Consider the following 24,259-nt stretch of genomic DNA (forward strand, 5'->3'; position numbering starts at 1 on the left):
GGTCTGTAAATATTTAACTCTGCCTTACTTTTAATAAAGTAAGTTATTGTAACTGCTTCCGCACTTCCGTATCTCCGATGAATTGTAATATCTGCGTGACGGGTAAAACGCTATTGGGAAGGTAAGGAATTCAGATACCGAACTTGTCAAGTGATCAGGTGCACCTGCAGGGTTGTCTGAGGTCCGTTGGACAAAGGACAACTGTAGGTGGGCTTAATGACTTGGGAGGTTCTGTCACAGCTGGTATCGGAGCGAAGCCCATCTCTGCAGATGTTATGAGACATCTTCAAAAAGAATTTTCAAAGACTTATCTAGAAAATTTCTTCCCTTCTTATCTAAGTATCTCTGAAGAGTTTATTTTAAAGACCAGATAGTAAGAGCGCAATGTATAGAAGGTGTGAATCAACTAAGGTTGATTCTGTAATTATACATGCATCATGCTAAAAACTATGCTAATAAGATTTTCCCCCCTTAGAGAAATGTCGCCGCGCACGAGAAAGACCGCGCGCAAGTCTACCAGGCCGTTTAGCGTACCCCGTCATCAACTTGCCCCGAGTCATGAAGGCACCAGCAGTGGTAGTAACGATCCAATCGGGGATCTGGAAGCACAAGGTGACCAGCTTCGATCAGAACTCCGACACAGGAACGATATATGGGTCGCGGATGGTGAAAGAATAAACGAATTGAGAACAGACATCCGCCACCTGCAAGACCAACTTGCGGACCGGGATCTAGCACTCGACTGGGCTGTGAACTCTCGTTCACTTGCTTGGGCAAAAGAAGCTAGAGCTCGTGCCCACATGGAAGAGCTTAGCTCAGCCTTGGATAACTTGCAGGCTTATTGTAATACATTACATGAAGAAGTTCATGTGTTGTATTCACAACTGCACCCGAACGTCCCTCGCGGATCCTGTCGGGATGGGAGCCGGACCATCTGGAGCAGCGGGTGAAGCCCTCGGAGGAGAACTGGACCTTTTTAGGCCCCCTCCTTCAATGAATTTGGTCGACCAGGGGTCTCCTACCCCTGACAGCGAAGCTACCAAAAGCGACAAGAAGCAAGAGTAGTATAATATAGAAGTAGTAGTAATGTGTAATAGGTAATGTAATCCTGTTGTATATACGAGTCTGTAACATTACCTTTTCAGTAATGTGAAATGGATGGTTTGTTCTGGCATATCATATTTCTTCAAATGTTCTTTGCCTCAGATGCCGTCTAAGACTCGCGCACAGGATGGGGCGGGCACCACCCGTGGGAGGGAAGCAACCCCGAATCCACCCCTAGTACCTCCAACATTAGCTAAGGCCATCGCTGCCTTGGTTAATGCCACAGCTGACAACACCCGTTTCCTGCGGGAGATGGCAGGGCAACAAATGCAGCAACAAGGCGGGCGGGCATATCCACAAGGCCCCCGTGAAACATCCTATCTGTATTTCTCCGAGACACGCCCTTCATTGTTTGTCGAAGCAGAAGGCCCTCTGGAAGCGGATGAATGGATCCACGTTATTGAACAGAAGTTCGGGCTTCTCCGTTGTATGGAGACTCAAAAGCCCTTGTTTGCGGCACAACAACTGCGAGGCCCTGCCAGTACGTGGTGGGGAAACTTTGTTGCCGTTCAGCCGGCCGGTCATCAAATCACATGGGATGAGTTCAAGTTGGCTTTCAGAGAGCACTATATACCTGAAGGGGTCCTCCATATGAAGCAGGAGGAGTTTATGAAGCTCAAGCAAGGCGGGGATACTGTCACACAGTATCTCAATAAATTCAATCACTTATCCCAATACGCAATCGATAAAGTCAACACAGATATAAAGAAGAGGAATTGCTTTATGAGAGGTCTAAATGATCGCATGCAACGAAAGATGGCCACCTGCATTGATCTTTCTTATAGAAGGCCTGTCAGCACGATGCTGGCAGCTGAGGCAAAATATACAAGCTCCGGAAAATCAAAGGGGAATGGAGGCGACATGCCCAATCAGGGGTCTGAGAAAAGACAAAGGTTGGTCATCCGACCTTTTAATCAGAATCGTTCTTCATCGCGCCCATCCTCCTTCCCTTTCAAGCAACCAGCTTTTATCCGTCCTACCGCTGCCCCCACCGCTACAAATCAGCCAGGTGCCCCTGGCACTCGTTTCCCTGCTCTCCCAAGCTCATCAATAGGCTGCTTCAACTGTGGAAAGTCCAGACATTTTATTAAGGACTGTCCATATCCAAAGTAGAATTGCTCCAATAATCAACAGAGTTCTGGGAGTTCTGCTCAAGCCAAGGGAAATGCGGCAAACAATACCGCGGGCAAAAATACAAGGAAAACATGATGGATCTATTATACTCAAGTGGCCACAACACCGGAAGGCGAACATGTTATGATGGGTACGTTCCTCGTGGCCAATCACCCTTCAATTATTCTCTTTGATTCTGGTGCTTCGCATACTTTCATAAGCAAGAAGTTTGTGGAGAAACATTGCATTCCATATACTGAATCAAGGGAAGGGTTTACTATTCATTCGCCTGGGGGACAAATATTTACTAAAGAAGTGGCTTACCAAGTGCCCGTAACATTGGCTGAACGGGACTTTCCAACAAATATGATTGTTCTAAAGGGCCAAGACATAGATGTAATTTTGGGCATGAATTGGTTAGCCCAACATAAAGCAATCCTCAACACTGATCTGAGAACCATCAGGTTGAGTTATGGCCAAGAAGAGGTTCTCCTGTCCATCCCCGTAACCATTCCAACTAGACCAACTGGCAGAGTGTATGAGGCTATCATACCAGAGATCCAAGATATTCCGGTAGTATGTGAGTTCTCAGATGTCTTTCCAGAAGATTTGCCTGGATTGCCTCCAGAAAGAGACGTAGAATTTGTGATTGAGTTAAAGCCCGGTACGGCTCCTATTTCTAGAAGGTCGTACCGAATGCCTCCAAATGAACTGGCAGAACTCAAGACCAAATTGCAAGATCTACTTGAAAAAGGATTTATCCAACCAAGTTCTTCACCTTGGGGTTGTCCAGCCATCTTCGTCAAGAAGAAGGACCAAACGCGCAGATGTGCATGGATTATAGACCCCTTAATGAGGTCACTATAAAAAATAAGTACCCTCTTCCCCGGATTGACATTCTATTTGATCAACTCACCGGAGCTCGGGTATTCTCCAAGATTGACCTCAGGTCAGGTTATCATCAGATCCGTATCCGACCCAAAGATATACCAAAGACCGCATTCACCATGCGGTATGTATTATTTGAATATCTGGTTATGTCTTTCGGACTGACAAATGCTCCTTCCCACTTCACATATCTGATGAACTCGGTATTCATGCCCGAGTTGGACAAATTTGTGGTGGTATTCATTGAAGATATCTTAATATACTCCAAGAATGAAGAGGAGCATGCTCAGCACTTGCGGATCGTATTGACGCGCTTAAGGGAACACCAATTGTATGCTAAGTTCAATAAGTGCGCATTCTGGCTGGAGGAGATTCAATTTCTGGGACATGTATTATCTGCCAAGGGGATTGCAGTGGATCCCAGCAAAGTCAAGGATATTTTGGAGTGGAAACCCCCAACCACTGTGCATCAAGTCCGAAGTTTCCTTGGACTGGCTGGTTATTACCGCCGATTCATTCCAGATTTTTCTAAGCTTGTGAAACCAATCACAAGTTTATTAAAGAATGATATTAAATTCAATTGGTCTTTGAAATGTAATGAAGCTTTTGAGCAGCTATAAGTATTATTAACCACTGCTCCGGTATTGGCTCAACCGGATATTGAAAAGCCCTTTGATGTGTATTGTGACGCATCAAGCAGTGGTCTCGGCTATGTTCTAATGCAAGAAGGCCGAGTAATAGCTTATGCTTCAAGGCAGTTGCGCCGGCATGAGGAACATTATCCAACTCATGACCTGGAGTTAGTTGCGGTGGTTCATGCCCTAAAAATATGACGTCATTATCTGCTAGGAATGTCTGTCACATTTATACAGATCATAAGAGTTTGAAGTACATCTTTACCCAGTTAGAGCTCAATATGAGACAAAGGAGATGGCTTGAGCTGATCAAGGATTATGAATTAGAGATTCACTATCACCCAGGCAAAGCTAATGTAGTGGCAGATGCGTTAAGTCGTAAGGCTTTCTGTCATTGCCTTATCATGAAGACTTCTGACATTACTTTATGCCAAGAAATGGAGAAGTTGAACCTAGGAATGATTCAGCATGGAACTTCAAATCATTTGAAGCTTGAGTCAGTCATCTTGCAAAGAATAATTGACGCACAAAGAAATGATGAGGGAATGAAGCACATTCATGAGAAAATAGAAGCCGGTAAAGCCGACTGCTTCAGAAGAGACGATCAAGGTGTTGTATGGTTTAACAAACGCATAGTTTTGCCTAAAAATGATAAGATCCGCCAGCAAATTTTGGATGAAGCACATCTTAGTCGTTATTCTATTCATCCCGGAAGCACTAAGATGTATCATGATCTGAAACAACATTATTGGTGGACAAAGATGAAGATCAAAATCGCACGCTATGTGGCAAGATGTGACACTTGTAAATGCGTCAAGGCCATACACATAAAGGATGCTGGGCCATTGCATTCATTACCGATTCCAACATGGAAATGGGAGGATATTAGTATGGACTTTATTGTGGGATTGCCCAGGACCGCCAAAGGGTATGATTCTATCTAGGTTATCGTTGATCGACTTACAAAGATTGCCCACTTCCTTCCAGTCAGGGTAAAGTATACAGTGGCCACGTATGCAGAATTATACATTTCCCGTATTCTCAGTTTGCATGGTGTTCCGAAGACTATAGTGTCAGATCGTGGACCGCAATTCGTGTCCATATTTTGGGAAGAACTTCACAAGGCTTTGGATACTAAGTTGCTCCATAGTTCAGCCTATCATCCTCAAACCAGTGGGCAGACTGAGAGGGTAAATCAAATACTTGAAGATATGTTACGGGCTTGTGCTTTGAAATTCCCACAGAAATGGGATGATTGTTTACCATTAGCGGAGTTCTCATATAATAATAGCTATCAAGAAAGCATTAAGATGGCACCCTTCGAAGCCTTATATGGACGACGATGTCGCACTCCGTTAAACTGGTCTGAACCTGGTGAAAGAAATTTCTTCAGGCCTGATATGGTAAAGGAGACAGAAGAGAAGGTTCAACGAATAATTCATAATTTGAAGAAAGCTCAAGCTCGTTAGAAGAGTTACGCAGACACACACCGGATACCCTTGTACTTTCCAGTTGGAAATTATGTCTACCTGAAAGTTTCACCAATGAAGGGTATATCACGTTTTGGGGTAAAAGGGAAGCTTGCACCCCGGTATATTGGTCCTTTTCCTATCCTTGAAAGATATGGACCAGTGGCATACCGACTTCAGTTACCCGAAACCTTGTCTGCAGTACATAATGTGTTCCACGTGTCTCAATTGAAGAAGTGTCTTCGGGTTCCCGATCGAACCATTGAAGTAACGGATGTTGCCCTAGAACCAGACTTGACATATTCCGAGCATCCTGTTCGAGTCTTGGATCAAAAAGACAGAACTACCCGAAGAAAAACTCTCAAGTTTTACAAGATACAGTGGAACCAGCATTCAGAAGATGAGGCTACATGGGAAACTCAGGACTTTTTAGAAAAAAATTTCCTAGGCTTTTTAGCCTCATGTAATTTGTAAAGTGTGAATACAATTGATGTAATGAAGGAATGAGCCCCAAACCACCCCTGCCTTGTACCAAAAATAAGGAAATAAAGACGTGCCGTGTTTCCTTTTCCATTACTTGCCCTAGGACTTTTAATCTCGGGACAAGATTCTTTTATGGGGGAAGGATGTAACTCCCCTGGTGTTACTATTACTAAAACATGAGCATAACATCATAAGCATTGGCATTCCATATGTTTGTGACACCTAGAGTGCATTCACTAGGCAAAAATTTCAAACAAGTTGTATTGAAGTAACATGTTACTAGTGAAACCCTAGGGTATAGTATTTAAACCTAGATTGGGCATAATAGAGTAAACAAGACTTAAGAAGGGAAAACTTTAAAACTCAATTGAAATAGTCATAAAATGTCACTAGGAATGGACCTAAGTAACAGCCAAACCCTAGAAGTGTCAAAAACCCTAAAAGGAACCCTAGAAAGCCCTAAACTTAAACCCTCGGGGGCTAAGTGCAAAATTAGTGCACTTTTGGACTAAAGTGCAAAAACCATGAGATTAGGGCATCTTAACTCATGTGGTTCACAAGTATGGGGATTTACAAGTTAAACCCTAAGTTTTGGACTAATTTGCAAAATAGCCACACTAGTACTCAAATAGCTAAGTCTAAAAACAGCAAGAGAGGGCTGATTTTAGGGCTCTGTAGATCCAAAAATATAGAGAATTTGCCTAGGGTCACCACATCAATTCTATAGAGCTATGCTAGGAGAACAACTTTGTTTAAGGGATTAAACATTGTTTTAATGAAAAATTTGGAGAAAAATGTGCCCAAAGTCGTGCTGTCAGACTACTTAAAGTCTGAAGTCAGCCTAACAGTGGGATTTCATGAACTTAGAGCTCAATTCTAAGCATGATCCAGTAGGAATCTTACTAGTGATGCTATAACAAAGGTGAAGAGGGTTTATAGGTATACAACTTTGGTGCAGAAGGATGATGAAGTTGTCATGCAAAACTTGGAGAAAATCTGCCTTGAATAGGTTCTGTCAGGCACTCTGAAGATGATTCCCATGGTACAGTAACCTGATCGGGTCAGGTTCAGTGAACTTCGCTGCCGACGACCGTCGCGCCGCGATTCACGTCGGTCACCGTGATTCGTGCGCTGTGACTTGTGGATAACAGTGAGCAGGTAAAGATCTTGGCGTCTGGATCAACTTGGGTCCGGTCACGGCTAAGCTCCCCGTACCACTTGCTCATCGATCGATCGGGATAAGACCTCACCGCCGTTGGCCGATTACCGCCGTGCGCGACGTGCTAAAGCGTTAGACCACGTCGCTGTGAATCGCGTCTCGCATGCACGGTGATCGTCGGGGTACTGCCACGGTGAAAGCCACTAACACGAGCACCAATGACCTCCCACCCCTCCGACCGTCGCGCGTCTCAAACCCAAATTCACTGGCCACCGCTTAGCGATCCTATAAATTGATGGCCGAGTCTGTTGCACCATGTTATCACGAAGCCAACGCACCCACACTTGACTCCAATCGTTCACAAGAGACCGCGAATTTCGTACTTCCCCCAATCCTGTTTCCGCCACCGCAGAGACATCCTCGTTGTGGCCAGCTTGCTCCAGGTTAGTTCAAGCTCTTTTGTCGTTTGTTCTAGCGTCCTTAAGTTCTCCTCAAGCTCCTCGACCCCTCTGGTTAAACTAGACTGCCATGGATCACCGGAAACACGTTGTTCCTTTGATTATCCGCGCTGTCACCGTGGCCAGAACAAATTGGGTAGCCGTTCGTGAAATTGAGTGAGGGGAAACGCTCATTAGATCTTGAATTCGGTCTCGGCTAAGATAGGGCACCAGTCTTTGAGTGTATTGGCTGGTTCACGAGCTCGTCGGAGCTCTGCGCGACACCACCCGCCGTCAGGGACTCGATTCGTGAAGGAATAGAACTTGAGGGACCTTTTTGCACGATGTCAGTGACTCCGATGAATAGTACTGCAAACCCGCCTGTAGTTTTTCGCAACGTCCGGGACCTATTTGCAAAGTCCACATGGGCGCGCGCGCGGGCGCATCCCCATTTCCTGTTCGGACTGGGCCGATTGGGTCAGATCCGGCCCAATACTGTTGAAGGATTTTCTTTTTCTTTTTCCGAGAAGCTTTAGAAATCTATAAAGAATTGTAGAAAAATCCTAAAAATACAAGACTAATTTTGCTAGATTCCTAATTTCCTATAGTATTTAATAAAAAAAGTTTCTTGATTTTTAGTCTAAATAGGAAATTGTAGAGTATTTAAAATAGCCAAAAACCTTGTTTCTGGATTTTTAGAAAATAAATAATAAATCCAAAATTCACTAAATTTTTAGGATAATCTCTAAATAATATTTAGAAGCCTTGGGTAGAGTTTGGTATGATTTGGACCATGTTTGATACTTAGAACTCAAAACCCTAGCCCCTGCCGTGTGAACTCCACTATTGACTCCGGAAACCCTAGGTTCTCGGAGAACCGTGAAGGAAAGTTGTACTCAAGACTTTAGATAACAAACTTCTATTATTTTTGCATCTGCATGAGCACTACATGAGCATTCATTACTGTACTTGGCTATATTTAGAAAACGAAGAGGAAGTAGAAGTCGAAGAGACAAGGACTTCATTACCACCACCACCTGAGGAACATCAAGCAGGCAGCTGTTTCTATTTTGATATCTGTGGGACCGAGCCTGATTCACTAGTAACACAAGGCAAGCCCCGGTGCATTTGCCACCTCCTTGTTCCTTTTTAAATCTTTCTCACTTGCTTGATGCATTAGGTGATAGGAGTTGAGTGCTAAAACAATTCCTGCATTTCCTTCCTTGAATTTGATTACCTTCCTTTGAATCCCTGTTTTACAAAAGGTTTTTCCTATGCTTAGTCTTGCTCTAGCAAAACAAAATGTTTTGTTTTTACAAAAGATGATGTCGCAAAGTGGGAGGGATGTTTTCAAAAATAAAACTTGATGGTGGATCCATCATGGCCATGATGGGTTCAACATCAGAAAAGATGTACCTCTGCCAGGTACCAAACTTTGGGTTTGAAATGATTAAGCTGAGACCGGGTGGGTGACTTGCACGAGAAGAGAGTCTCGGTGTAGTGTCTCCGTCTGAGTCGATTAAGGACCGTCTCGATGTAGGCTTGCTGACCGAGGACCCTTTAACTGGTCACATGCCTCGTCGTGGGTAAGCTTTGCCTCGGGCAGACTAATATCAGAATAAGATAACACACAATGGGCGTGGAGAGATGGCGAGAGTAGCGTGTACCCTCCGTGGCAAGAGGCTGGACGGTGGTGTATCTGTGCTCTCGGTTGGCATGAACCTGATATGGTCTTAAGAACCCCAGTGGCGAGTTGACATATGCAAGGGTTAAGTGCTACATATGTCGTGTGATTGGAGATCCTCAGCTGAGTATAATCGATTCAGATCGCCGTAACTTCGCGGATATGAAGACTTGGTCACTGCCCTATACGTAGAAATGTAGTAAAGATGAAGGGTTGTTAAGAAATCAGCTAGTGCAGGTCCAGTGAATGAACTAGGGTAGAAAGAACTCTAGATGCAGGTAATCTTACTTAACCTGACAATTAAAATTGGATTTTTAAGGATCCACTACTAGTAAGCATTTCTGCAAACAGAGTCATTGATTATTGATAAGCCTTACCTTGACTCCCTTAAAGCCAGCATATCCTTGAGAGTCTTTTACTTTGTCGGGTAAGTCTTGCGAAAGTACACTTCGTACTCCGGGCTTTGTCCCATGTTTTTTAGGTGAGGAACCAACCAACTTTTGTTGCTTCTGTTCAAAGGTGGTACCCAAAGATGAGAACCAAGACTAGAGCTGCGGGAGGGAAGGCCCTCCGTTAAAAACTTTTTACTACTTATTCGGGAGGAGTTTTTGCCTCCCCTGGTTTGTAATAATAATACTCTGCACTCGTACATAATGTTCTGGTCTGTAAATATTTAACTCTGCCTTACTTTTAATAAAGTAAGTTATTGTAACTGCTTCCGCACTTCCGCATCTCCGATGAATTGTAATATCTGTGTGACAGGTAAAACGCTCTTGGGAAGGTAAGGAATTCAGATACCGAACTTGTCAAGTGATCAGGTGCACCTACAGGGTTGTCTGAGGTACGTTGGACAAGGACAACTGTAGGTGGGCCTAATGACTTGGGAGGTTCTGTCACAGCAGGGCCGCAGGGGGCACGCAGCCGTCGGGGGGGGGGGGGGATGGGAGAGAAAGGGGCGCACAGGGAAGAAGTAAGGGGAGGGGGAAGGGAAGAGAGAGAGGGAGAGGGAGAGGGGAGCTCACCTCGGGGTCCAAATCCGGCGATCACCGTCTCCAAAACCTAGGGCACCACGGGGGGAGAGAGAGAGGTGGGAGAGAGAGGGAGGTTGCTGCGCGGGAGAATTGAATGAGGGGAAGAGACCAGGGGAGGGGGGCGAGCATAGGGAGGGGCAGGGCGCCAGGGGCGCACGGGCCGAGCTGGGCCGCGCCGGGTCAGGCTGGGCTGGGCCGCATCGCGGGTCAAAACTCCGTGGCACGCACAACCATAGATCGGAATTCAATTCGCGAAGCAAAATCCGAAACGAGACTCAGCAACACACGCGACTAAACACGACATCAGACAAAAGAAATATGATTCGGCATGATGCAACACTCATGTCAACTTAGGTTTTGTTTACACATGATATGGACACCAGTCGCTATACTGCTTTGAAATAGGGAAGAAGGAGCGAAACGGGAAGAGAAAAGAGAGTAACACCTGAATTTGGTGAGAAAAAAAGAAGAAAAAATTCTACCCGCAAATCCAGGGCGTTACAGTTGTTTAGACTCTAGAATGACTAAAAAACCAACAATATCTGATAAACAAAGGGAGAATGATTGAAAACAAAAAATGACCTAATGTTTCCCTGAAAAATGACTTAATGTTTCCATGAAAAACAGGAATGACTGACTTAAAAACAAAAAAAAGTCTTAGAAAACATGAAAAAATGTCTGAAAACTAAAATGACTTAATGTCTAGACTCAGGAATGACTTAATATTACCTGGAATTCTAATATAACTTAATATTTATGTTACCTAGACTTCGGAATGACTTAAAGTTACCTAGAATGACTTAAATGTTGTCTGGACACTAGAATGACTTAATATTTTCTGGAATGACTGAACCAAATACATAAGAATGTATGAGAAAACCCACAAAAAATGCCCGAATATAATAAATAACTTAGAGTTTTCTGAAAAATGACTTAACATTTACTAGAATGACTTAGTGTTGATTGGAATGACTTAATGTGACTAGAAAATGAGCCGCGCAGGGGTGGAGGCGGGCGGCCGATGTCGGGCGTGGGCAGAGCCACGCGCGGTCGGCACACGCCAGGATGGTTCACCCTAGGTGATGAATAGAGTATATATATTGTGGGTACACAGGTTTGCGGGCACGGGTACAACATTTTCATACCCACGAGAAAAAACCCGTCGGGTCGTACCTAGTTAGGGAAGGGGGGGGGGAACAGAGGATGTGTGTAGACTATACTGGTTTGAATAAAGCATGTTCGAAAATTCCCTACCCTCTACCTAGAATTGATCAGATTGTAGACTCCACCGTGGGATGCGAAACCCTTTCTTTCCTCGATGCGTACTTAGGCTACCACCAGATCCGGATGAAAGAGTCCGACTAGCTCGCGACTTCTTTCATCACCCCACAAGGCATGTACTATTACACAACCATGCCCTTCAGGTTGCGTAACTGTTGGGGCCATGCTTCGTCGCTGAAGGTCCTGCAGGAACAAACAGTGCCGAAGCTACCACTCATGAAGCTTCGGTACTATAACGTATATGAAGACGAAGGTTCGAACCGACTTAAAGATGAAATGACTTCTTAGTCCATAAGGGTCTGAGTCATAATTGTAATATTTTAAGGGGCATGGTTGTAATTTCTCACAGGCTGCGTCCTGTGCCTATAAATAGATGAACAGTACTCCTTTACTGTTCACACAATCCTGTAATCATCGACGCATTACACTGGAATCATTGCTCTTTGCCAAGGCAAAGGTATAAACGTACCTAAATATTATGTTTTAATATTTAGGTTTGTATAATAAAATATATGTATAATAATATTTATCTTTGGTATAAATTTCTTTAATGTTTCATGTTTTGTTATTGTTTACATTGTTTTATAGAGTTGATCACGAAGGTAAGACCTTTGTGATATTTTGCTTATGGTCTTCGTCCGAAGTTCATTATATCCTAAGGGAGATAATACTTCAGCGGACGAAGGGCATTAACATTTAACATTTTATGTTGCCTTGTTCTTAATTCATAGCATTTAAGAACAAGTCCCCAACATTGGTGCCCACCTCCGGTGAACTCACTTCACTTTCTGAGCTGATGGCTTCGTTCAAAGCTGGACTTGCTTCGGCTCCGAAGCTCGTACTCCCGATAATAGGCAGTTCATGCTCAGAGCCGGCTAACAAGAAGCAGAAGAAGGAGGCACAGAGAAGGGTACATCATGTAGGGGTGCAAGGACCCTTCATCAAGTCAAGATGGTCTCACATCCCGATTACCTTCTCCCAAGAGGATCTTTAGCTCAAGAATTACCCTCACAATGACGCTATGGTTATCTCTTGTGTTCTCAAAGGATTTCTGGTCCATAATGTTTTGGTTGACACAGGCAGTGTAGCGTATATTATATTTGCTAAGGCCTTCAGACAGATGCAAGAGCCAGAAGACAAGATTCATGATGCTACGCACCCTCTTTGTGGCTTCGGAGGAAGACAAATTGTAGCGCTTGGCAAGATTACCATGCCAGTAACCTTCGGATTTGTCAACAATACAAGGACTGAGCAAGTTGTGTTTGACATTGTCGACATGGAGTATCCCTACAATGCAATCATTGGTCACGGAACACTCAATGCATTTGAAGCAATTCTTCATCCAACATATCTTTGTATGAAAATACCTTCGGATCAAGGACCTATTGCTATTCATGGAAGTCAGGAAGCTGCCAGAAAGGCTGAGGGGAATTGGACAGATTCAAAGGCAATCCACAACATAGATGAAGCCAAAGCTTATGAACAGTACAAGTACAGAAGGGAGAAGGCTGCTTCGGCCGATCAGCCGAAACCTATGCTTTTATGTGAAGATATCGCAGAGCAGAAGGTGCTGCTGGGATCCCAATTATCTGAGGGACAGGAGAAAAACTTAATAAGGTTTCTGTTCAACAACAAAGATGTCTTTGCATGGTCAGCTAACGATCTCTGTGGTGTTAACAGGGATGTTATTGAACACTCGCTCAATGTTGATCCATCCTTTAGACCCAGAAAGCAGAGGCTTCGGAAGATGTCTGACGACAAAGCCGAAGGTGCTCTAAATGAAGTAAAAAGACTTCTCAGCGCCGGAGTCATCAGAGAAGTGAAGTATCCAGAATGGCTAGCCAACACTGTTATGGTAAAAAAGGCCAATGGCAAATGGAGGATGTGTATTGATTTTACTGATCTCAACAAGGCTTGTCCGAAGGATGAATTTCCATTGCCAAGGATAGATTCCCTAGTTCACGCAACAGCTTCGTCAGAGCTTATGAGTCTGCTAGATTGTTATTCAGGCTACCATCAAATTTGGATGAAGAAAGAGGATGAGCCAAAAACCAGCTTCATAACCTCTAGTGGAACATATTGTTATCTTCGGATGCCTGAGGGGCTCAAGAACGCTGGAGGAAGCTTCAACAGAATGACAACGAAGGTTCTCCATTCTCAAATAGGCATAAATGTGCTAACCTATGTTGATGATATTATAGTAAAAAGCACCAAGAAAGAAAATCACATTGCTGATCTGCAGGAGACATTCGCTAATTTCAGACAGGCTGGTCTGAAGCTGAATCCAGAGAAGTGTGTCTTCGGAGTAAAGAAAGGGAAATTCCTTGGTTGTCTGGTCTCAACAAAGGGAATCGAAGCTAATCCAAATAAGATAGAAGCTATTCTTCGGATGGAGCCACCAAGCACAAAGAAGGGGGCTCAGCGACTGACAGGAAGACTGGCATCTCTCAATCGATTCATATCTAGATCAGCAGAGAGAAATTTACCATTCTTCGAAGTGTTGAAGTCAGCCGAAGTCTTTCAATGGGGATCAGCTCAGCAGAGAGCCTTCGAAGAGCTGAAGCAATATTTGATAGACCTAACGACGTTAACTCCACCAATGCCAGGGGCTCCTCTGTTGCTGTACGTAGCAGCTTCGCATTCAGCAGTGAGTGCGGCACTTGTTCAAGAAAAACTTGAGGGACAAACCAAAAAGCAAGCCCCAATATACTTCGTCTCCGAAGTCCTTAGTCTATCAAAGAAGAATTATACAGAATTGGAGAAGGTCTTATATGCTGTCTTAATGGCATCCAGGAAGCTTCGACATTATTTTCAAGCATGTCATATAATTGTTCCTTCGTCACAACCTTTGAAGGATGTCATGAGGAACAGAGAAGCTACTGGAAGAATTGGAAAGTAGGCTGCGGAGCTCAATGAGTTCAGCATTGATTATGTGCACAGATCCTCAATACAATCCCAGGCGTTAGCAGACTTCATTGCCGATTGTACGCCAGGGGCTCAAGGAGAAGAAACAGCTAAAGATACTGAAGTATGGACGGTATTTTGTGACGGTTCTTGGGGAACTTTCGGGGCAGGAGCAGCTGCTGTGTTGGTTACACCCTCTAAAGTTAAAACTTGCTACGCAACAAGACTTGATTTTAGTTACACAAATAATATTGCTGAGTACGAAGCTTTGCTTTTGGGTCTTCGGAAGTTAAAGGCAATGGGGATTAGAAGGGCGGTTCTTAAAACCGATTCCCAGGTTATTTCTATTCATATTGACAAAAGTTGTAAAGCAAGAGACCTAAAGCTTGAGAAATATTTAGACACGGTCCTAAGGATTGAAGCTTCCTTTGAAGGGTTTTCTGTCAAAAATATCCCTCGAGGAGAAAATGAACATGATGATTTGCTAGCCAAGTCAGCAGCACAGGGGCTGCCCTTACCTTCGGAAGTATTTTTTTGAAACAATAAAAGCACCTTCGGTTGAACTTCTTGAAAGAGCAGTCCTCAATATTTCTCCTGTTCATAGTGAAGATTGGAGAACTGAGATCATTTCTTTCCTTCAGGGTAATTTCCTTTCAGATGACGAAGCTTATAACAAGAGAATAGAGGCAAGAGCTCGACCATATGTTATAATAGAAGGGGAGCTGTACAAGCATGGAGTCTGTTCTCCACTACTCAAATGTTTATCCAGAGCCGAAGGTATAGAATTGATGAAGGAAATACACGCAGCCTGTGTGGATCTCACATTGGATCTAGGCCTTTGCTGGGGAAAGTTTTTCGTCAAGGATTTTATTGGCCAAAGGCAGCTTCGGATGCAGCGGAACTAGTCCAAAAGTGCGAAGGCTGTCAGAAATGCGCAAGAGATCAAAAACAGCCTTCGTCTCTGACTTAGTTAATACAACCCACTTGGCCATTGCAAAGGTGGGGCCTTGATTTGTTAGGTCCGCTACCACCAGCACAAGGAAATTTAAAATATGTTGTAGTAGCAGTAGAATATTTTTCCAAGTGGATTGAGGCGAAGCCTTTAGCCACAATAACTTCCGTTACCATTCAGAAATTTTTCTGGCAGAATATCGTTTGTCGCTTCGGAGTGCCGAAGGCCATTACTGTGGATAACGGAACACAGTTTGATGCCGAAGCTTTTAAAGAGTTCTGTGGACAAATTGGCACGAAGATCCACTTTGCATCGGTTAGGCATCCAGAGTCAAATGGACTTGTCGAAAGAGCTAATGGCATCATAATGATGGGAATAATGGAATTAATCTTCAACCAGCCCAGAGGAAAATGGCCAGATGAATTAATTAAAGTGGTGTGGAGCCACAATACAACGACATCAAGGTCAACAGGCTTTACACCATTCAAGTTATTATTCGGTGATGAAGCAATAACTCCAGAAGAAGCAAAACCAGGATCAATAAGAATAGTGGCTTCGGCAGAAGATGAAGCTGATTACTCTGTGGACAAAGATGCTATAGAAGGGATCATGCTTCAGGCTGTGGAAAACATCAATAAATATCAAGCCGAAACAGTAAAATGGCATGATAGAAAGGTTCGGCTAAAGAATATTAAGCGAGGACATTTAGTGCTTCGGAGAGTGGCCAACCCAGACACAGTAGGCAAGCTACAGCTGAAGTGGGAAGGACCTTTTCTGGTAGTATCTTCGTCAAGACCCGGTTCTTACAGATTCAAGGATATGGACGGCAACGACATTCCTAGATCATGGAATGCGGATGAGCTTTGGCGATATTATGTCTAGCTTGATGTAATTTTTTCTATTCTTTCTTATGGCACCCTTTTCCTTTCCAAAGGGGGAGAAAGGTTTTTAATGGGGCCATAACATGTAATTTCCCTTTTTCTTATTTCAGCTCTATAAGAGCAATATCCCCCAAAGATGTAAATGTAAAAGCTGAGAATGCACCATCGAGTGCAAACAAAAAAGAAAAAGAAAACAGGGAGAAGCTCAAAAGTCGTTTCTAAGGGAATGCAGAGCTTACAGCGAAAAATAAACGCTGATTCCGCCGAAGTAAAAGGCGAAGAAGCTCCTAAGGGAGGCTTACAGCGAAAAATAAACGCTGATTCTGCCGAAATAGAAGGAGAAGAAGCTCCTAAGGGAGGCTTACAACAAAAAGTCAGCGCTGATACACCAAAAAATAAACGGTGAAGCCGAAAAATAAACGGCAAAGAGATTTGAGTCATTCCTAAGGGAATGAAGGCTATGATTATGGCTTCGAATATGTATTTGGACATTCATTTGCACGATACATTACATCATGACATTTGCATTCATAAACATTCATTTAGACATACATAGGATCATTATCATTATATCATACAAAGAAGGCATATGCTTCGGCTATGAGGATAAAGCTTCGGGGAAAAACAGAAAGAAGAATTTTTCATGCTTCGTTGTGTACGAAAAGAAGGAAAGGTGTTTTTCGCCTTCGGCTCAAAAAGAAAATTTCGTCCACAGCAAAGCAGATCGTACACGGACAAAGGGGTAAAGATATATTACGAGGTACGCACAAATTTACATAAATTTCTTTACAATCATATTACAAAATTTTCTCTAGTCTTCTGCAGCAAAGTCTTTCGGAACATCTGTTAAGGCTTCAGCTCATCATTCTTTAGCTTCATCGTTCTGTACATATTAAAACGGAATGAGAAAAGCGCAGAGTTCAAGGAGAAGGTAAAAGTAACAAGTATAAGTTTCTCACTGGCTTAAGGTGGTTTCGAGCTTCGTCACCAGCCATTTTTCGCCCGCCGTTTATCCAAATTTGAGTCATAAACCTGTTTCCTATGCTTCGAGCTAGGCTGGGGGATGTCAATCAAATCTGCTTGTGACAAACTGAAGTTTGTCCTATTAACAATTTTCCCGTGCGTGCAGCCAGTCTTCAGGAAAGCAGTAGCTGTGCCTCGAGAAGCTAACAGGGCGCAGAAATCGGCATGCCCAGCGATAACTTCATCAAGTGCATCAACTTCGCCCTCAATATATTCAAAGGTGCTTGGCAGGTTTTCAACTGAAGGTGTAAACTTATCAGAGCTGGCTCCAATTGAGTGAAAGACATCCTTCAGTCGCTGCACGCATCGGTTGCCGAAGTCTAAAATTTGTCCTGAAGCTCCTTCAATGATCTCTGCAAATTTGAACTCTTCTCAATTTCGGTTTTGAGATTCGTTTCAAGATTTTTCTTTTCTTGCTCGGATTTTTCTGATTTCATGAGTAATTCGCTGTTTAATCTGTCAATTTCAGCTTGAGCTTCTACCAGCGAACCCTCCATAGAGTGGATGACGAAGTCCTTTTTCTCCAAAGAAGCTTCGTGATCTTTGACTTTATTTTCTAGATCTTTAATTGTAGCTTCGTTTTTCTCGTCTTCGAGATCTTGTTGCATCCTCAGCACTTAACTTAGTAATATACTCTGCCAAAACAACCTTCGTCAGAAAATATCTTAATTTAAAAAATAATAAAAAGTTAAGAGTTTACCTTAAAATTAGCATATAACAGGCTACCGGCGATATGTTGTCGCCGGTATCTGCAGAGGTCCGCCTCAATCTTCGGCAGACCAACATTCTTCGAGAAGGTCCTAACGACCTTTGCCTCGGTTCGATTCCGAAGGCACCTCAATTTCCCTTCATTGACTCCGCCAAACAACAAAGCCCCTGGTTTGTACCCACAGGATACAACATATTTCTTTAATTCTTCATTTTCAGTTTCTGATAACTCTTGCCCTAGTATATCTTGAAAATTAAAGTTTTCTTCTTCCGGAGTATCTTCAATTTGCTCTTTTCCTTTCTCAATTGTTGTGTCCACCGCGGCCGCAGCAGCTTCTTCCTCAGCCATTTTTAGAAGCATGTTATCAATATCACCAAGAGTGGTTTCTAGATCAGAAGCTTCGGCAGTTTTGGCTTCGGTGGCTTCAGCTTCGGCAGCGCCAGCATCTTCAGCAATTGGTATTCTTGACGCTGATGTCGGCGGTGGTGTCTGATGAATAACATTGACCACTTGGATAATTCTCCGTTTTTTTAGCTTAGCAGGACTTTCCGTTGCCAAAGGCTCCTTTTCCTTCTGAAAAAGCTTCGTCAGTTGTGGCGCCAGCGGACTTAGCTTGATAGGCAAAGCATTTAAGAACAAGTCCCCAACATCGGCAGGAGAAGGCGTCGCAGGAGCTTCTTCCTCATGGTCCGACGCTTTTGGTTTCGGGGCTGTAGCTTTCCTTTTCTTTGAAGTAGCTATCTTCGGCTCAGGACTCAGTTTTCTTTTCTCAAAAATTTCTTTGTCCTTTTTAGCCAATTTAGTAGTAGTTTCTTTATCAAGGGCACTGGCAACTCTTTTTCTTTTCTGTCCTTCGGCAACTTTGCCCAATTGCTCATAGTCAGGATAATCAAAATTCAAAGCATCCATCACCCGATTCATTCTTCGCTTCGGACGAGTACCAAAGGCCGCAGTCATTAACTGATCTTCTTTCTTAGAATAGTTGCCGAGGATCTCGTTGCACATAACCTCAATTGTGTCCAACCACTCTTGGCAAGGTGCTTTAAAATGTTTTTTAAACTTGAAATAATAAGGTAGCCGAACAAGCTCTTTCTTCTTCTTCTCCCCTTTCAGCTTCGGCATGTCCCATTCCTTCAAAGTTGGGAATACCCTAAAGGCTAAGAATTCTTGGACCAGATCCCTGGTGCCAATGTGCTCTGTAACAACCCGAAATTCGCCCAGTGCAATCTGGCATGGACTATCTGGATCCAAGACGCATCGGGGCCTAGTTTCTCCGAAGGTTAAACTTAAAGGGCTTTGAACCATCTTTTCCTTCTTCTCATCCACTTTGACATAAAACCATTCACTCTTCCAGCCAGCTGGCCATTTTGTACGATAGCTGATAACTGGATACTTGGCATCTTTCCGATATGCAAAATTGTAGCAGCTGAAATTATCATGCAACCCATCTTCTCTAGCTTTTGTCTGATAATGAAGCTCGTGTGCCTAGCAAAAACCTTCGGCAAGTGGCTCTGCCTCCTGGCTTCGGAGTGCCCAGATGTAAACACTAAGCCTAACAATCGTGTTAGGAGTTAACTGATGAAGGTGAATCCCAAATCTCTCTAAAACATCTGCAATCATCCCATGCAGGGGAAATCTTAACCCTGCTTTGAAGAAGCTTTGAAAAACCACCACCTCATCTTTTTCGGGCTTCGGGGTAACTTCCTCTCCCCCGAAGCGAATTAGCTCCCTCTTGTCTTTGCTAAAACAGCCTAGCTTCAGTAACTTAGCCATATCACCTTCGGTAATAGTAGACTTCCCAAACTCTAAGTGGCTGGGTTTAGATGGCATTGCACCGTACTCATCTTCAAATTCATCTTCTTCAACGTCAGCTTGTGTTGCTTCGGTAGCAGGTGTGTCCTCTGATGTTACCAGCCCAGAACGCCTCATTGCTTCAGAAATCGGAACAGTTTCAGTGGCTTCGGTCTCATCTCCCTCACGCTCAACCCTGGCAGTGGAACGCACTCTAGCCATTTGATTATGAATTTCTAGAAGTTTTTTGAAATTAACGACCTTTTTTCCAAAGCTCTTCTTGTGACGAAGCAGAATCCGAAGTGGTGCTTCGTTTGAAGTGCAAGGGTCAAGCTTCGGCTATGGTTAAATTCCTGGCAGCAAAACAGTGCAATAGCAATGAATGCTCTAGTAACTTCACACCTACTCGTCTGTTTATATAGTGCTGCAGGTAAGAAGGTGAATCGTCAACTCTCCTACACCGGACGAACAGTCGCTCGCACCCACTGAACGGTGGGCCACAAAACCCGAGAAGGTGAATCTGCATGGTGGGACCATTCTGCGCTCGGAAATTTTATCGTTTCCCGGCAACGAGCTCAGGGAAGGTGTTTTTCGGACCTTCGACTTCCCGAAGCCTAAGAGTCTTTTTCATGGATCAAGCTCGTTACGAAAAACGATCTAGCACCACGAAGGGGCTACTGTTGGGGCCATGCTTCATCGCCGAAGGTCCTGCAGGAACAAGCAGTGCCGAAGCTACCACTCATGAAGCTTCGGTACTATAACGTATATGAAGACGAAGGTTTGAACCGACTTAAAGATGAAATGACTTCTTAGTCCATAAGGGTCTGAGTCATAATTGTAATATTTTTAGGGGCATGATTGTAATTTCTCACAGGCTGCGTCCTGTGCCTATAAATAGATGAACAATACTCCTTTATTGTTCACGCAATCCTGTAATCGTCGACGCATTACATTGGAATCATTGCTCTTTGCCAAGGCAAAGGTATAAACGTACCTAAATATTATGTTTTAATATTTAGGTTTGTATAATAAAATATATGTATAATAATATTTATCTTTGGTATAAATTTCTTTAATGTTTCATGTTTTGTTATTGCTTACATTGTTTTATAGAGTTGATCACGAAGGTAAGACCTTCGTGATATTTTGCTTATGGTCTTCGTCCGAAGTTCATTATATCCTAAGGGAGATAATACTTCAGCGGACGAAGGGCATTAACATTTAACATTTTATGTTGCCTTGTTCTTAATTCATAGCATTTAAGAACAAGTCCCCAACAGTAACGTCGGCGCCACATATCAACGTTGCATGAACCACGTGTTCGGCGACCACATAGGCTTGACAGTTGATGCCTATGTTGATGATATAGTGGTCAAAACAAGAAAAGCCGATGACCTTGTCACCGACCTAGAAATCATCTTTGCTTGCCTCTGAGCTAAGAGCGTTAGGCTCAACCCCAAGAAGTGTGTCTTTAGGGTCCCCCAAGGCATGCTTCTAGGGTTCATAGTCTCGGAACGAGGAATCGAGGCCAACCCAGAAAAAGTCTCAGCGATCACGAATATGGGACCAATAAAAGATGTTAAGGGAGTTCAACGAGTCATGGGATGTCTTGCGGCCGTAAGTCGCTTCATATCATGCCTCAGTGTGAAGGGCCTACCCTTATATCGTCTCCTGAGGAAAACCGAGCGCTTTATATGGACGCCCGAAGCCAAAGAAGCCCTCAAGAACCTCAAGAAACTTCTTTCCAACGTGCCTGTTCTGGTGCCCACCTCCGAAGGGGAACCCCTCTTACTCTATGTAGCCACAACCACCCAGGTGGTCAGCGCCGCGATCATAGTTGAGAGAAAAGAGGAGGGACATACCTTGCAAGTTCAGAGGCTTGTATACTTCATCAGCGAGTCTAGAAGCTGTTATACGCAGTGGTCTTGGCTTGGCGGAAATTACGTCACTACTTCGAGTCTCACCCAGTAACGGTGGTATCGTCCTTCTCTCTAGGGGAAATCGTCCAGAGCAGGGAAGCCTTGGGCATGGTAGCCAAATGGGTGGTCGAACTCATGGTAGAAGCTCTCTCATTCTCCCCCAGAAAGGCCATCAAGTCCCAGATCCTGGCCGACTTTCTTGCTGAATGGACTAATACCCAGTTACCAACGACTCTGATTCAAGCCGAGTTGTGGACTATGTACTTCGACGAGTCATTGATGAAAATAGAGGCAGGCATGGGACTACTTTTCATCTCACCCCTCGAGGTGCACCTGCGGTACGTCGTACGACTCCACTTCACCGCGTCCAACAACGTGGCCGAGTATGAGGCCTTGTTCAATGGCTTGCGCATTGCCATTGAACTGGGAGTCAGATGCCTCGACGATCGGGGAGATTCCCATCTCGTCATCGACCAGGTCATGAAGAATGCGAGCTGCCACGACGCAAGAATAGAAGTCTACTGTGAAGAAGTTCGGCGCCTCGAAGACATGTTCTTCAGCATGGTGCTAAACCACGTCGCGCGACGATACAACGAGGTCACAGACAAACTAGCAAAGATAGCCTTGGGACAGACCAATGTTTCCCCGAACATCTTCGCTAGGGACATCTACAAACCTTCGGTAGTACCCAAGGAGGCGCCCGAACCTGCCCCCCATTACGAAGCATCCCCGGTCGATGGGCCCGAGGCCATGCAGATCGACAGCGACAACAACGGGGCCGCCCCAGCCGTGGACTGGAGGGCACCATACCTAGAGTGTCTCCTCCGAGGGGAGTTCCTTCCAGAGAAGGACAAGCCCGATGCCTCGCCCGGTGAGCAAAAACTTTTTTGCTGCTAGGAGAAGAAATGGAGTTGTACCGACGCAGCCCTTCGGGAATCCTCAAGTGGTGTATACCCATCGGCCAGGGGCAGGAACTGTTGTGTCAAATTCACTCGGGGGCTTGCGGGCACCACGCAGCGCCCCGGACCCTCGTTGGCAACGCCTTCAAGCAAGGATTCTACTGGTCGACCGTGGTCGCTGATGCCACAAGGATCGTGTGATCCTATCGAGGTTGCTAGTTCTACGTAAAATAGACACATATGCCAGCCCAGGCCCTACAGACAACCTTGATCACTTGGCCCTTCATGGTATGGGGGTTAGATCTTGTCAGTACTCTACAAAAGGCACCTGGGGGCTTTGCGCACGTGCTGGTTGCCATCTACAAATTCTCCAAGTGGATCGAAGTCCGACCCCTCACCAACATCAAATCCGAGCAAGCAGTAGTATTCTTCACAGACACCATCCATCGCTTCGGAGTCCCCAACTCCATTATCATGGACAATGACACTCAGTTCACAGGGAAGAAGTTCCTGAGCTTCTGCAGTGACCATAACATTTGTTGGCCCTTGTTCTTAAATGCTATACATCAAGAACAAAGCAACACAATTGTTAACGATTAGATACCTTTGTCCTTCGAAGCATTATTTTCCTTAGGATATAATGATCTTCAGACGAAGGTCATGAAGGGCATACCTTCATCATTTCAATGAATTAGTATAAACAAAGACACATAAAACACAAAAGAAGATGAATAATTATTACAAATCAATAGGTTATCTATATTATCATTTTATAAACATGGATAAACATCAATGACATTTATATTACATTAATACCTTCGTCTTAGCAGAAGGTGAAAATGAGAGAGTGATGCGAGAACAAGTACAATCCGGCGTGAACAGTACGGTGTTACTGTTCATCTATTTATAGGCACGGGACGCAGCCCGGACAAAATTAAATTCATGTCCCTAACATTTACTGCTAATCATAAGACGAGCTATCAAGGGCTGAGTAGTCTTTTCCCCTTTAGGTCGGTTTCATCTTCCACCTTCATCATCATACTAAGCCAAAGCTCCTTCAGCCACAGCTTCGACGTCCGTTCATCCTACCTTCGGGTTGTATCTCCATATCACGTATACCTTTATCTCAAAGCCAAAGCTTCCTGTAACAGTTTATGTTACACTAGAAAACATATTAGTCATGTTTTTGAGGACCTTCGGAAGAGGAAGGCCCCCAACAGTAGCCCCTCACTGTATTAATTTGTTTCTATATTAACAAATTCATACTATGACGTGAACGAAGGCCTTTAGCCGAAGGTCCGAAAAAACACCTTCCCCTCGCTAGAATAGCGAAAGACACTGACATGCAGGGCCCACCAAACTGTGATGCGCTGGGCATATAAATAGGGATTCGCATTGATAGCGTTTGATATGCCATCTCAACTACTTGCGCTATTTTTGTCATTCTAAATTTTCTTGCTCTCCCAAGTTTTGATGAATTTGCAAGCTTCGGCATTTGCACAACCGTTGATTAAATGGCTGAAGAGAAGAAGGTTGTTGACCCTGCATTGGTTGGGTTTTATGAAGCTATGGAGAAGACAAACACAGAGAAAATCACCAATGAAATGCTGGCTGGGTTGTTTGAAGATTCCAGCGATAGCGAAAGTTTTGATTTGGAAAGTGGAAACGAAGATGTCGAAGATCGGCCCTGGCGGCCGAGTCATACCATCTTCGGAAAGTCATCCATCAAGCAGAGTCAGATTGATGCTATGAAAGGGAGATATTTCCACGATATTTCTATTGTGAGGGCTGGAGGAGATAGCACCGCTGTGCGCCCAAGTAGACGAAGTTGTTGTTTACAGGAGCTTTATGAAGGCAGGGCTTCAATTTCCCTTGAGTAAATTTCTAGTTAAAATTC

This window comes from Zea mays, chromosome 3 (assembly GCF_902167145.1).
Source record: "Zea mays cultivar B73 chromosome 3, Zm-B73-REFERENCE-NAM-5.0, whole genome shotgun sequence".
NCBI lineage: Eukaryota > Viridiplantae > Streptophyta > Magnoliopsida > Poales > Poaceae > Zea > Zea mays.